The 16,174-nt window shown below is 37.9% G+C and overlaps 1 pseudogene; it reads right to left on the bottom strand.

Annotated features, from left to right (window-relative positions):
• Positions 1–297: 297 nt before the first annotated feature.
• On the bottom strand, positions 298–14,396 carry LOC111389502 (annotated as a pseudogene).
• Between the last annotated feature and the right edge of the window lie 1,778 nt (positions 14,397–16,174).

Genomic DNA, 16,174 nt, shown 5'->3' with positions numbered 1-16,174 from the left:
TCAAATTTAACATCATGTATACCATGTAAATCCCCTAGCAACTCACAGATACTATAATTTTCCACCAGTCACTATCTCAGTTGACAACATTTTCAATGTATTCCAAGTATACTTGTTGATCAGACCAGGTCTTGCATGAAAAAGGGCACCAATTATTATTAAGCCTTGGACGAAATGCAAATTGCTGTAACAAGGATTACATGGAAACATGCGATTTGTTTCACAAGCAATCTCGTCATTCAGACACCTTCTGATTTCAGTTTAGGCAAATCTATTGAGAAAAATCACGAGCAGGTATCAACCTAGTCTTGCTTCTCTCTGTATTCCCTAAAAGAAATTAATCGCACAAAAAAGGAAGAAATTTTAGTCTGTTTTCTAAAGAGAGAATTTGAAACTAGGTTGGGTTACAAATTGATTAGCTGGGTACAGGGTCAGACTACAGACATTACTTTTCGCCTTACAACATGAAGATGATATCGTCATATTGAAACCAGTATCTCTTAGGCTGTTAGGCCATTAGCCAAGGAATAAAACAAATGCCTGATCTCAAGCACAAATGTTCAGGAATTACCTCTTCAGCAAATTTTATCAAAATGGTTGTTCGAGGTCGTTGCTGCCCCTCCATAGGTACAAAATGTGCACTTACCACGGCTGGAAAACCTGCATTATCCAGGACTCCCTTCAAGATGAAGTAATCCTGTCAGAACTAATGACACGAATAACACTAAAAAAAGCATAGTTCAGTGAAATACGTACCCTCACAATTCCTGCAACAAATGCCCTGCAGTTGAAGGCACCCATATCTTTGGGTATTGAAATAAATCTAAAATGTAATATTGCATGTGAACTGAAGACGGCAGTCAACACCCCACACCTTTACTCCACCCAAACAAACTGAATAAAACAAAAAGTAAAAGAAGATTTCTCTAATTTCACTACGTACTCGTCTTCATGCTCAGTTCCTTTTTCAAGTGAGTCTGCTACCTGATGTTAAAATAATACAAAAACTAAACTAGTTATATATCATGTGGGATCTGTTTCACAAATTTATAAGATTGAAAATGCACATTTATAAATTAAGGGGCAGTACATCATGTCTCACAAAACTCTGCTTCACACCGTGTCAGAATAACATGATCTTAAAAATTTCATCATACAAGGTCCACAAGAAGTAGCTTGCCAGCACTAAACATATCAGGTAAACAAAATGATAGTGTGTGGATGGATTACATAACATGGAAAGAGATTGCTTGATGAATAATAGCATTTATTGTTTAGATAAAAGAATAGCTGAATTAAAGAGACATTTATCAGAATAAGATTGTCTGGTACACAAAAACTTGTGTGTCTTAGGTATCTTGAATTCCTAATAACATAAGACAAGGAGCCACACAGATAAGAACTCAAAAGAGTATTCATTCCAGGGTGATTCCATGATTCACAAACAATAATCTTAAGAAGTGAAAGTATAATACATCAATCAGAACTGACAAAGACAAAGTGGATACATTTCATCAACTAAACAAAACCATATACCATCTGCAGCATATACAAATAAGTCCCTCGGTTTCTGATATTGGATGACATAGACAACTGCGTGCAATAATGAGCAAGGTAAGGCATTACATGCTGACGCAACGCAGGGGCGAAAATACATCAATCAGAACTGACAAAGACAAAGTGGATACATTTCATCAACTAAACAAAACCATATACCATCTGCAGCATATACAATAAGTCCCTCGGTTTCTGATATTGGATGACATAGACAACTGCCTGCGATAATGAGCAAGGTAAGGCATTACATGCTGACGCAACGCAGGGGCGAATACAGGGTCAAAGTCCAGCTAGGGCGGAAGTTGACCATCGACGATTGTAATAGTCCGATCATTTATGAAACTATAGTTACATAATATTAGAAGTTCTTCAAAAAATATGTAAATGAACTAAAACGTCTTCTCAATTAAAAAGTACCAAGTACAAGGGTTGAATTGAGCAGCCAACATCTTTATAATTAATATTTTTACATTATTCTAATTTCCTAAATATAAATTCCCAAATCAATAATCATAAGATTCATAACATAAATTACTTATCATAAATCACAATTCACAAACATAATTTCGTAAACATAAATTCCCAAATCAATAATCATTCCTTATTAAAACATAAATTACTTATCATAAATCACAATTCACAAACATAATTTCATAAACATAAATTCACAAATCAATAATCGTAATTCATAAATCGTAAATTACTTATCATAAATCACAATTCGCAAACATAATTTTGTAAACATAAATTCTCGAAACAATAAGTCAATAATCATAACATAATGAACAATTTAACATTCATCACTCAACATCAACAACTCAAGTAGCCAACGAAATTAAACAAAAATGAAACCAAAAAAAAAGGAGAGAAAGAGTCACCAGTCACCATACTCGGACTCGGCTCGGTAGAAGATAGCAAAAATTGCAAAACACGTCCTCTTCAGTCTCCTCTGTGCAGCATAATAGATGAAATGACATACTTACATATTAAATTATTAACTATAACTTTCTAATTCTAGTAAATTACACAAAAAATAAATCAAAATTTTTAGATAGATCACATATTCACAGATGGAATACCTTCATACAATTTTGTGTTGACTATTGTAAAATTTAAATTCGGTGATTAACATAAATCTTCGCCGTGTGTAAATGTGTTGATTAGATGTCTAATAACATTATAACTTACACAAATTTTTTTGAAAGCAAAGATTCTGAAATTGCATCAAATTTCTAATGAATTTGTCATCTATGCTACCTGTAGCCTACCTACTTTGCCTCTTCTTCGACTTCGAATGGAAATTGGAATTGTAGAATGGAGATGGAGTGCCGAGTGCATCATGTGGATTGGAGAGTGGAGAAGGGAGGAAAAGGTTTTGGCTTTCTTTCACGAATTGGGAATTGGGGGAATTTGGATTCTTTCTTGACTGCCTTAGCAAAAAATTGGTTTCAGCAAGTATAGTTTGGGCCAATTCCAATTACATATGAGAATTCGGTATTTGGGCTAAACAAAAATTGGCCCAATGGCCAACAATTAGCTCATTCACCTCAGGCTTCAGCAATACAACCCAATTGCCCAGACCAAAACAAGAAGAAGAAGAAACGGGGTCGTCTTCTCCTTTTGTCTGTAATCTTCCTCTCCGCTCCAGCCGGATCTGCAGCTCTGCAATTTGCTACGCCTACTGACGGTTCTGAAGATTCTGGCGGAGCCAGCACGCGCGGCCGCGCCCCCTCGCCGGGTGCTGGCTCCGCACCTGACGCAACGCCATTGATTCCTCGGAGGCGCTCTACCTCTACGCGAGGCCATCGATCCCTCGGGGGCACTCTACTTCTATGCGAGGCCATCGACCTCCCACCGGCTCTCTACCCCTACTCGTGGCCATCGACCCCCTGGAGGAGCTCTACCTCTACACGAGGCCATCGACCCCCATGGGCTCTCTACCTCTACGTGAGATCATCGACCCCTTGGGGGGCGCTTTACCTCTACTTGAGATCATCGACCCCTCAGGGCGCTCTATCTCTACGCGTGGCCATCGACCCCCCCGGGGGGCTCTACCTCTACGCGAGGTCATCGACCCCCTCAGGGACGCTCTATCTCTACGCGAGGCCATCGACCCCCCTATGGGCTCTTTACCTTTACGCGTGGCCATCAATCCCCAGGGGCGCTTACCTCTACGCGATATCGTCGACCGGCATGGAATTACCTACGTGACCACCTTAATACTTAGCCATAAGATCTTTGATGAATTGACAATGTTCCATGGCGGTTACCACAGGCACAACCACCAGTCGGAAAGTTAAAGGCCCCCCAGTTAGAACGGGGGGGTCATGGAAAAGCCAACGTGGGACACATAGCACCACGACTGTGTTACATTCACCGGCTTCCGGTGTCTATAAAACCCCCGGAGGTGACAAAGGTATGGGGATAGAATTTTTCTTAGCCATTTGAATTCCTTCCTTATTTTTCCTAATACCATATACTGATTATCATGCGGGCGGTAAAACGGGAGAGAAAGTCCCGCCCTCATTTTTTAGGTTACACATGCACGACGAAATAGCGGGAACGCTAAATACCACTTGGTGGATAAGGAGGTGTTGACTCACCACCATTTCATTGGCGTCATCTGTGGGAAGTTCTTCCACTGAACACAAAAGTTATGTTAAGAAGACGAACAAGAAGAGACACACGCTTAAGGGTGGCTGCGGCGAAGACGGAGTCAGAGTCAGTCACAAGGGGCTCCGACCCACCGTCGCCATCACAGTATGTGACACAAGCCAAATCAGCGTCCTAGAGACACAGTTCGCAGTGATGATGACTTTTTTTGCAGAATTAAATGCAGAGAGCCACCCTCCCGCCATTGCACTCGGCGGAGACCGTGCCGCCACCCCAGGGGACACACGTAGAAGCCCCACCTGTCATCCAACCGGTGACAGTAGGCTCAGGGGCTTTGAGGATGATAGTCATGCGGCCTTCATCACCCATGGTAGTTCTGTAGCGAAGGATAAAGGAGATCATGATGTAAAAGATAGATAATGCATTATCCAGGAGAAAGGACAAGCGTAGGCAGATGGATTTGGAAGAAGACTCGTACGCACCTGAAATTATGGCGGTCCATCTACCCGAGGGCTTCAAGCAACCTACGATAGAAGCTTACGACGGGGTCACGGATTAGCTTGACCACCTCCGGACTTTCGTTGATTTAATGAGACTCTATGTAGTACCCGATGCAGTGATGTGCTGGTCCTTACTTGGTCCTTAGGAAGGAAGCTAGAGACTGGGTGGCGACATTAGTCTCCCAGTCTATCCGAACATTTGATGAACTCTCCAGGAGCTTTGTGGCCTACTTCCTCAGTAGCAAGAGGAAAAGAAAGACAACTATTGGCTTGATGCAGGTCGTCTAGGAGAAGGACGAGTTTTTTGCAAGAATATTTGGCCAGATTCAGCCGAACCACACCCTACAGGGCTTTGGAGGGGCCACGGTAATTTTAGAAGGGACTATGGAGCTTCCAATCATGCTAGGCACATATCCAACCACTGTGGTTATTGTGGCGAGCTTTTTAGTTGTCAAAATCCCCCACAGCCTACAATGCAATCTACGGTTGGCCACTCTGAATGTAGTCGGGGCCATCCCTTCAATCTATCATCTGGTCATGAAATTCCCTACTAGTAGGGAGTCGGGTACATGCGAGGGGATAAACAAGTGTTCAAGAGATGTTATGTCGACAGTGTATCGGCCAGAGAAGCACCACCGATCATGATGTTAGATGTCGAGCGTCCAATAGGACGGATCGAACCACTTGACTTGATTGAAAAGATCTCCGTATCAGAAGGACACGAGTTCAACATCGAGCCCGGTCTGAAATTCGACGAAAAGGAAAAGTTGGTGAAATGCCTGATAGATAACTTGGACATTTTCACATGGAGTCCAGGCGACATCACTGGAATCAGTCCAGCGATCACACATCATCGCCTCAGTGTCCTATTAGGAGCCAAACCAGTGAAGCAGAAGAAAAGGAACCTCGTCCCTGAAAAGCAAGGAGTAGCTAAAGCGAAGGTGGAAAAGCTAGTACAAGCTGGTTTCATCCGAGAGGTGCAATACCCCGAATGGTTGGCCAACATCGTGCTAGTGAAGAGGTCAAATGGGAAATGACGCATGTGCGTGGATTACATCGGGCTAAATAAGGCATGCCCAAAGGACTCATACCCGCTCCCTTGGATAGACCACCTGGTCGACGCCACATCAGGTTATGAAAGGCTTAGCTTCTTGGACGCGTTCTTGAGATATCATCAAATCTCTATGGTCGAGTTTGACCAGGAGAAAATGTCATTTATCACGGATTTTGGGACCTACTGTTATACGGCCATGCCATTCGGTCTAAAAAACGTGGGGCAACTTACCAAAGGATGGTGAATAAGGTCTTCCGGGAGTTGATTAGGAATATCATAAAGGCCTACGTCGACGATATGGTGGTAAAAAGTGTCAGGGCCAACAACCACGTGGCCTGTCTACAAAAAGTGTTTGACGTAGCCCGACAGAATAACTTAAAGTTCAACCCCGAAGAAATATGTTTTTGGTACAGCTGGTGAGAAGTTCCTAGGCTTCATGATCACCCAGAGAGGTATTGAGGTGAACCTCGACAAAATACAGGCAATACTAGGAATGAAGAGCCCCCACTAGCAAGAAGGAGGTCCAGCTGCTGATAGGATGAATAGAGGCCCTTAACCATTTTATAAGTTCGACGGCGAATAAATGTTACCATTTTTTCAAAGCCATAGGGGGCCCTACTAATTTAGAGTGGACATAAGAGTACAAAGAATTGCTGGAATCCTTGAAGCAGTCACTACAGCAACCTCCAATTTTGACCAGCCCGTGCCCAGGGGATATACAGTGTCTCTACCTAGCGGTTTCACCCCGGGTAGTCAGCGCAGTACTAGTGAAAGAATTCCCAAAGGTATAAAAATCAGTCTACTACGTAAGCCTAGTTCTAAAAGGCGCAGAGACAAGATATAGCCTCACTAAGCAACTGGTACTCGCGTTGATCGTCACAATCTTACATCAACCAGAGACATCCGGGAAGCTGTTGAAATGGGTGATCGAATTGAGTGAGTTTGACATCGAATTTAGAAATAAATAATCGTAATTCATAAATCGTAAATTACTTATCATAAATCACAATTCGCAAACATAATTTTGTAAACATAAATTCTCAAAACAATAAGTCAATAATCATAACATAATGAACAATCTAACATTCATCACTCAACATCAACAACTCAAGTAGCCAACGAAATTAAACAAAAATGAAACCAAAAAAAAAAGGGGAGAAAGAGTCACCAGTCACCATACTCGGACTCGGCTCGGTAGAAGATAGCAAAAATTGCAAAACACGTCCTCTTCAGTCTCCTCTGTGCAGCATAATAGATGAAATGACATACTTACATATTAAATTATTAACTATAACTTTCTAATTCTAGTAAATTACACAAAAAATACTCGCGTTGATCGTCACAATCTTACATCAACCAGAGACATCCGGGAAGCTGTTGAAATGGGTGATCGAATTGAGTGAGTTTGACATCGAATTTAAGTCCAGGAGGGCCATCACAATGCAGGCTCTAGCGAATTTCATTGCCGAGCTCACCATCCCACTAGAACCACTAGAAGGGCAAAAAATGGATTGGAAAACTTTTGTGGACGGTTCTTCGAATGCAGAGGGATCGAAAGTTGGGATCATAATGATTGGACTGGACTCTGAAGAATTTGAATATTCACTTGCTTCGAGTTTCCCGCTACCAATGACGATGCTGAATATGAGGCAGTGATCACAAGCCTAGGTCTGGCGGCTAGGCAGGGGTGTCTTCAGTAGAGGTTTGCAGTGACTTGCAGTTAATAGTTGGACATGTGTTGGGAGAGTTTGAAGTTGTGGACGGTTCTTCGAATGCAGAGGGATCGAAAGTTGGGATCATAATGATTGGACTGGACTCTGAAGAATTTGAATATTCACTCGCTTCGAGTTTCCCGCTAACAATGACGATGCTGAATATGAGGCAGTGATCACAAGCCTAGGTCTGGCGGCTAGGCAGGGGTGTCTTCAGTAGAGGTTTGCAGTGACTTGCAGTTAATAGTTGGACATGTGTTGGGAGAGTTTGAAGCAAAAGACGGAAAGATGGCGACATATCTGATAAAAGCAAGGGATTTACAAAAGGAATTCCCAAGCTTTAAGATGACTAAGGTCCCATGAAAAAATAATGAGCCGGCAGGCGCATTGGTAAGGCTTGCATCGACAAACCCGAGAAATCTACCACAGGCAGTGAACGTACAAGTCCTACGACAACCTAGCATTCAATGCTGTGCCGAGATGAAGAACATTAAGTACGAAGAAAGCTGAATGGATCTACTGATCAAATATCTCACGGAGGATGAGGTGCCAAAAACGCTTTCGAAGCAAAGAGGTTGAGGGTTTGAGCAATCTCATTTACCATCGTCAATGGGCAGCTCTACAAGCGGGGCTTTACATTGCTATATCTGAACTACTTACTCCACGGAGGCATACGGTCAACATAGCCTATGCGGCTAGGCGGAGAGCCTTAGAAGTAAAAAAAGTGGCTAAAGACCTTAACCGCTGACCCCTCTTTCGACGATCGACACAGCCCACGCGGCTAGGTGGAAAGCTTTAGAAGCCAAAAAATTGGCTAAGGCCCTTAACCGCCAGACCTCTCTCCCGACAGTCGACATAGCCCACGTGGCTAGGTGAAGAGTCTTAGAAACAAAAAAATTGGTTAAGACCTTTAACCGCTAGATCTCTCTCTCGACGGTCGACATAGCCCACGCGGCTAGGTGGAGAACCTTAAAAGTCAAAAAATTGGCTAAGGTCCTTAACCGCTAGACCCCTCTCTCAACGGTCGACATAGCCCACACAGCTAGGCGGAGAGCCTTAGAAGCCAAAAAATTGACTAACGTCCTTAATCGCTAGACCTCTCTTCCAACGACCGACATAGCCCACGCGACTAGGCGGAGAGCCTTAGAAGCCAAAAAAATTGACTAAGGACCTTAACCGCTAGACCCCTCTCCCGACGATCGACATAGCCCACTCGGCTAGGCGGAGAGCCTTAGAAACCGAAAAATTGGCTTATAACCTTAACAACTAGATCCATCTCTTGAAGGTCGATATAGCCCACGCGGCTAGGCGAAGAGCCTTAGAGGTTAAAAAATTGACTAAGACCCTTAACCATCAGACACCACGCCTGAGGGTCGACACAACACAAGCGGGAAGACAGAAACACTTCGACAACAAAAATAAAATAAAATAAAATTTTTCGAGAAAAGGAATATACTACCCCTTGCCGAAAAACATCGACAAGGGGTAAGGGGACTAGTGATATTGGATGACATAGACAATCGCCTGCGATAATGAGCAAGGTAAGACATTACATGCTGACGCAAAACCATCGACTCCCCGGGGGCGTGCTACCTCTATACGAGGCCATCGACCCCCTGGGGGCTCTACCTCTACTCGAGGCCATCGACCTCCCATGGGCTCTCTACCTCTAAGCGAGGCCATCGACACCCCTAGGGACGCTCCACCTCTACGCGAGGCCATCGACCCCCCTATGGGCTCTTTACCTCTATGCGTGGCCATCGACCCCCAGGGACGCTCTACCTCTACGCGATATCGTCGACCGGCATGTAATTACCTACGTGACCACCCTAATGCATAATCATAAGATCTTTGATGAATTGACAAGGTTCCATGACGGTTACCACGGGTATAACCACCAGCCGGAAAGTTAAAGGCCCCCCAGTTACAATGTGGGGGTAATGAGAAAGCCAACGTGGGACACGTAGCACCACGACCGTGCGACATTCATCGGCTTCCGGTGTCTACAAAACCCTCGAAGGTGACAAAGGTATGGGGGACAGAATTTTTTTTAGCCATCTGAATTCCCTCCTTATTTTTCATAATACCATATACTGATTATCACGCCGAAGGTAAAACGAGGAATAAAGCCCCGCCCTTATTTTTTAGGTTACACATGCCCGACGGAGTAGCGGGAACGCTAAATACCACTGTGGACAAGGAGGTGTTGACTCACCACCATTTTAGTATCGGTGATGTCACTTCAGTTCCACCTATATTACTAAGAGAATTTTGTGAGCTGCCTATGTTATTATAAACACCACCCCATCAACTGTTACTTAAATGTTTGAGGGAGCATTGAGCTATATAATCACGTTTTTTGAAAGGGTTCTGGGTGAATTTACGAAAATCAGGGTTATCTAAACAAGGCGAATTTTTAATGCTTTTTATTTAGATCATAAACATTACAGAAAATGATAACATAGTTAATTAAAGAAATAAAAAATGATGCCAGAGACTAATATTTTAGCAAAAGTATATATAAGATTGAAATCTTTTCTAGGGTTTGGGGTAATTTAATGATGCTGAATAGTATAAAATTACAATATAGATGTAAAAATCTACAGCCATGCAATTGAAAGACACTTATTTGAAATCTTTTGTGCAAAGATCATTAAGAGTGTGTTTGATTGACATAGAAAATATTACCTAGAAAAAAAATATTTTCCATCTTTTGTGGAAAATGAAAGCCATCCCTACCCAAGGAAAATATTTTCCTTAAAAACAAGGAAAATTAGGCATATTTTCAAAAGTTAGAAAATGTTTTCCATGGAAAAAAATAACAATCAAATACTCCAAGTGAAAATTTGGATGGAAAACTAATATTTTCCATGAAAAATAAATGTAATCAAACACACTCTAAATTTTCATATATAGCCTCAACAGTTTGTTTGAACTCATAAATTTATTTTCAGGTTCATCTTTTAAGACTTGAAGCCTAAAACAACACCATTTAGGACTTTACGTTTTAAGGAAAATATATTAATACAAGGACTCTGTATTTCAGTGCTAAATGTCTACGTCACACTAAAATGACAATTTCATGAAGTAGAGAGATCAAAGCCTATAGGATTCTGACTGTATAGAGAAATAATTAACAATTATGGTATTCTCTCTCTCCTTTTTGGGCTTTTTTAATGTTTCTATATTGCTGTTTTCGTTAGGCTTTTTCCACTTTTTTATGGGATATGCTACGAGGGATATCTGAAAATAAAATCTAAAGACTGAACTATTAGATCACAATGAGTACTGACTTCCCAACATGGTAAATTGTTCTGATTAGGCAATGAATTTCGACCACTGAATTATCAAATATTTCAGTCAAAAGGTTGTTTCATTATCATAAAAAAGCCAATTGAAGAAGAAGACATTGTTATATGTGTCTAGTGTATGTTTGTGCGTGTGCCAATTTTTTCAATCGTTCTAAGTAGGTCATATTTTGGGAAGTGAATCATTTAAATGTTACTATCACGCTTAATTGAAGAAAAAAATCTTTTGGATAATAAGGCTCGTTTGTTTCCCATTTTTATGAGAATGAGAGTGAAAAATATAATCGTTATGAATCCCACACAAGAGATAGAAATTCAAATTTGATTGCTTGATGTGATTGATAATGATCATATTTTTCATTTTAATGAAAAAAGAATGAGAAACAAACGGGGCTAAATGTTGGTTCATGTTAATAGATCCTCCTTTCTTTCTCTTACTCAGTGGCCCACAGCATAATTTTAGCATTGTACCAACAAAGAAATTTTATCCACTCAATAGGGTTCTACTACTATTGAAATTATAATGTATTTGGAAAGAAAGGGGAAAAAAACCTATTAAGAGTTAGTACTTGCGAACCTTTCCAAACAAGACCTTCTATATTGTGCTATGCGTAAAGGAGAAAATTCCCAAAAGTCACGTCTCCCTTCTGTTACCTTAAATCATCATAAAAATATTGCACAAAAATAAATCAAATTCCATTAAAAAAAAGTATGCAGCAACTAAACATAATAATTACACAAGTTTTTGAGGCCCTGGACACAAGACAAAGATTAAAATTTGACAAAAACAATAATAACAAAAAAAATTAGGATTATTGGGTAATAATAATATATATATGTAATAGAAAATTAAAAATTGAAAAAAATACCCAAAGTCACAAAACAATCGAATTTACATATTTGGATGAATTTTCAAAAAATTTCGTTGACGGGTCTATGTGGCACCAAATCGATTGTTTCTAAAATGCAGGTTCGGATCGATTTTTTTGGTTTGACAGTTTTTGCTTACTGTCCTACATCAAGTATCATACATCTAAGCCATATTTTAAAATAAACTGGTTGCAATAAAAGCCTGTCAAGTTAATTATTCAGAAAAATCCAAGAAAATCTCATTGTAAACTTTCAACAGCAATAACTTCTGGCAAGATCATATTTGCCGAGAACAAATTTTAGAGTTTTATCACAGTTTCTATCTCTTTCTGACAACCAACATTCAACATTTCAAATCAGATCAGTATTGTGTAAAATACTTATCATCCCCAAGTACAATTTTCCAGAGAGAAGACACTGAGTACTTCCATGTAGCTCCATTCAGTGAATCAGTGGGTTCTAGCCAAAAACTTTCTTTTCCCATTCCAATACGACAAGCCACTTTATTTTGTGATTTTTAAACCTCAACTCATCAGATCATCAGACATATCATGATCACTGAGAGGCCTTCTCCAACTAAATTCATTTCACCATGATCTACACATTACAATAATTTAACCAGTGTGGAATTCGGAAATTATCAAACCTTCTTTCCAATTCCGCTATGTTGTCCACCTGAGTCTGATTATACTGAACGAGCTCAGAGAACAAGAATGCAAACCCACTCAGACTAACCTGCAACAAATACTCGAATCACCTTAATTATCAACACTATATATAACAAATAAATCTTTTTCTCCATACGTAAGTAAAATGGTGAAACCTTAAACATCATATCATCCTACTAATACAATAAAATAGACTAACTTTTCAAAATTTTAATTCAAACCCAACGTCTTTTCAATGCAGAAAAAAGGTGGGTGTGTGCAGTGGCGGATTTAGGTTGTGGCCAGCTATGACGGCCGCCCTAGCTGGATCCGTTGGAATTTTTTTTTTTTTTTGTTAACAATAGATTGAATTTTTATTTTATATTTCTGATAATTGATTCTATTTTCAAACATCCTTGTAGCTCAGTTGGTGAGGGACGGCATAAATGTGCTTGAAGTATCAGGTTCGAATCCCTTGTCAAGGGATTTGTTATGCATTATTTTTATTCTATAAATTTACCAAAATTCAATAGGAAGAGGGACAAATGAGGATTCCAACCCATGATCTCAAGCTAGGGTTGTTGTAAGTTTAACCATTATGGTATCTCTTGAATTGTGTTACTAAATTTAACAAAATAATATTTGTTATGTTTTCACTACTTTAATGCAAACAATTTTAAATATTTGAATTCACACTTTTCCTTTGAATTATACAAAACTTAACAACAATATCATTTGATGAGTTCTGTTTATTCTTATAACAAAATTATATATGTTCAGTTTAAACAAAATAATTGTTATATTTATACTTTAAGCCTTATTTGATTCCTATTTTTTTTCAAAATACATTTTTTCTTTCTTCTTTTTATCTATATATTTTTCAATAAAATAATATCGCACGTAAACTCAAAACTATTCTTTATTTTTAGTCACACGTTCTTTATCAAATCACTACTCCAAAATGTATTTTTTTTTTTTTTTTGCAAAATAATGGGTATCAAAGGACTCTTAATATTTTATTGTAGCTGATAGTAGATGGTCAATGACTGCCCGTGCTGACTCAAACTTCTAAATTCGCTCCTGGGTGTGTGGATGACTTCGCCTGATCAAACTTAAACCTTTTTCCAAAATTTCACTTTAAACCCAGCATCAAATCTTGAAAACAAAAAAAAAAAAAAAAAAAAAATCTGATTGGATTTGAAGAATAAAGTACCACTTGTTTGCCTTTGCTGAGCGATCGATCAAAAACGTTATTGTACTACTTCATTTTCCCAACTCCTATCACTTGCTCGATCAATTTCCAGTTTTGATTACCAGTGTGGGTCTTTTTGTAGATTACGGTGTATTGAATAACATAGGCGACTTGTATATAAAAGATTTGTATATACTGAAAAATGATGTAAGAACATTAGTGCAGCTTATCTTATATTAACTACGTGTCATATTAATTGGTTGATATATATATCCATTTCATGAAAGTAAAAAACTATCATTAACGAGAAAACAACAAATTTTTGTTTCAACTTGCACTTTGTACAAGAGGAAAACCCTAATGTAGAAACTTGGTTGGTTAAGCCTCTAACTTGTAATTCAAATGACTCCTGTGGGGCAAATTTATAAAAGTTACTTCCTTTATTTCATTTTACTAGTCGCTATCACGTGCGTTGCACGAATTTTGTATTTATCGTATTTTTATTAATATATGAATTTTAGTTTTTTTGGAAAGTTTTTGAAGCAATATCTAAAAATATTTCCATGATATAAAAAGTAATTATAAATTATTTTTACAATTGCAAAGTAGTATGTTATATAGAAAAAATATGCTTGTATATTTCATGTTTGAATAAGAAATATACAAACCATTTTTTTATATTTTTTGATATTGTTGATATGATTGAATTGAATGTGAAGATTATATTTCTAAAATTTGTGTAATTCAATATTGTAAAATTGAAAAAAAAAACTCTCCGCAAAGTGCGGAGTAAAAAAAAAATGCGGAGAGGTTGGGGAGAGAAAAAAACCTCTCCGCACAGTATGGAGAGAGTTGGCAAACTCTTTGCACAGTGTGGAGTAAAAAAAAATCTCTTCGCACTGACAAACCAACTATCCGCACAGTACGTAGAGAGTTGAACCATGTGCGGAGTAAAAAAAAGTGTGGAGAGAAAAAAAATCTCCGCACAGTGTAGAGATAGTTGAACTATGTGTGGAGAGTTGACAAACTCTTTGCACAGTGCGAAATAAAAAAAAAACTCTCCACACAGTGCGGAGAGATGACAAACCAGCTCTCCACAGAATACAGAGAGAAAAAAACTCTCCGCACAGTGTGGAGAGTTGTTTTCAAATTCCTTAATTACAAGTCAAATTTCAAGATTGTAAAATTTTCGTATATACAATAAAACAGAGTAAAAAAACATGGCTCAAAATCAATTATGTTTTCTTTAAATTACAATCACAGCTTAATTTCTGAGCATGCAAATAATATTTACAGTATTGGAAGGGAGCTTTCTCGTGATTCATATAATGAAGCAATATGTGAGTTGTGCAAAGAATGGGATATTGATAGTACCATGACATTGTTTTCACAAATGCAGGCTCTAGGGTACCAACCAAATTCAATATTTTACACTTTCTTGATAACAACTCTTGGACATTAGAAGCGAATAAAATTTTCAATGAAATTATACTTTCAAGTTGTAGGCCAGAAATTAGAGTGTTCAATGTATTGCTCAAAAATTGTTTGAGAAAAGGCCTCTTGGAATTTGTAGATAAAGTCCTGAGAGTTTTTATTTTTCTCTTCACACTGTGTAGAGAGATAGTTTGTCATCTCTCCGCACTTTACAGAGACTTTTTTTTGTCTCATGAAATTAAATATATCAAAATTATTATTATATTTTTAATGTTGTTGGCATGATGTGTGTGTGGAAGAATATTTTTCAATCACCATAAACAAAATTCTTCACAAAATGTGAAAAATAAAAATGCATAGTAAATCTTCTTATTACGCTAATAAAATTACAATAATTTTTTTTTACAAATAACATAAAAAATCATTTTTATCTTCAACAAATTTTTTTTTAAAAATTAGCAATTTCATAATCACTTTTTTTTTTAAATTCTCAAAAATACAATTATAAAAAAGGAAATAATATTGAATTACAACATTTAATAATTAAGAAATTCAATATTAAATAAATTTTATACATTTATAACAAATTATAAATCCATATATGTCGTTTACCGTATTTACAGGAAGCTTATCATATATGCTGCCTACCGTATTTGCAAACAACTTACTGTATATGCTGCCTACCGCATTTATAATTTACCGTATTTGCAGCCTGTTGTATTTGCAAAAAACTTACCGTATTTTCACCTTACCGTATTTGTAACTTATAGTATATGCTGCCTACCGTATTTACAACTTACTGTATATGATGCCTACTATATTTGCAGCTTACTGTATTTTTATATACCGACTTTTGCACTTACAAATACCGAGAACGCAGAACACCGTACATTCACTTACCAAACCAAATTTAAATTTTTTTTCAGATTTTTATTTTTTCAACATAAGTATAAAATAAATATTAAAATATAGGAAGCACAAAATATAAATGCATATGAATATGGTGCTCAATCTTCAATTTTTCAATATTGAATTATACAAAATTTAGAAATATAATCTTCACATTTAACTCAATCATATCAACACTATCAAATAATAAAAGCAAAATAATTTGTACAATCTCGTATATTTCTTATTCAAGTATGAAATATACAAGTATATTTTTTCTAGACAACACAATATTGTTATGCAATTGTAAAAATAATTTGCAATTATTTTCTTATATCATGGAAATATTTTTATTGCTTCAAAAAATTTTCAAAAAACTAAAATTCATGCACTAATAAA

This window comes from Olea europaea, unplaced genomic scaffold (genome assembly GCF_002742605.1).
Source record: "Olea europaea var. sylvestris unplaced genomic scaffold, O_europaea_v1 scaffold599, whole genome shotgun sequence".
Taxonomy (NCBI): Eukaryota; Viridiplantae; Streptophyta; class Magnoliopsida; order Lamiales; family Oleaceae; genus Olea; species Olea europaea.
This window is presented reverse-complemented; position numbering and strand designations above follow the sequence as displayed.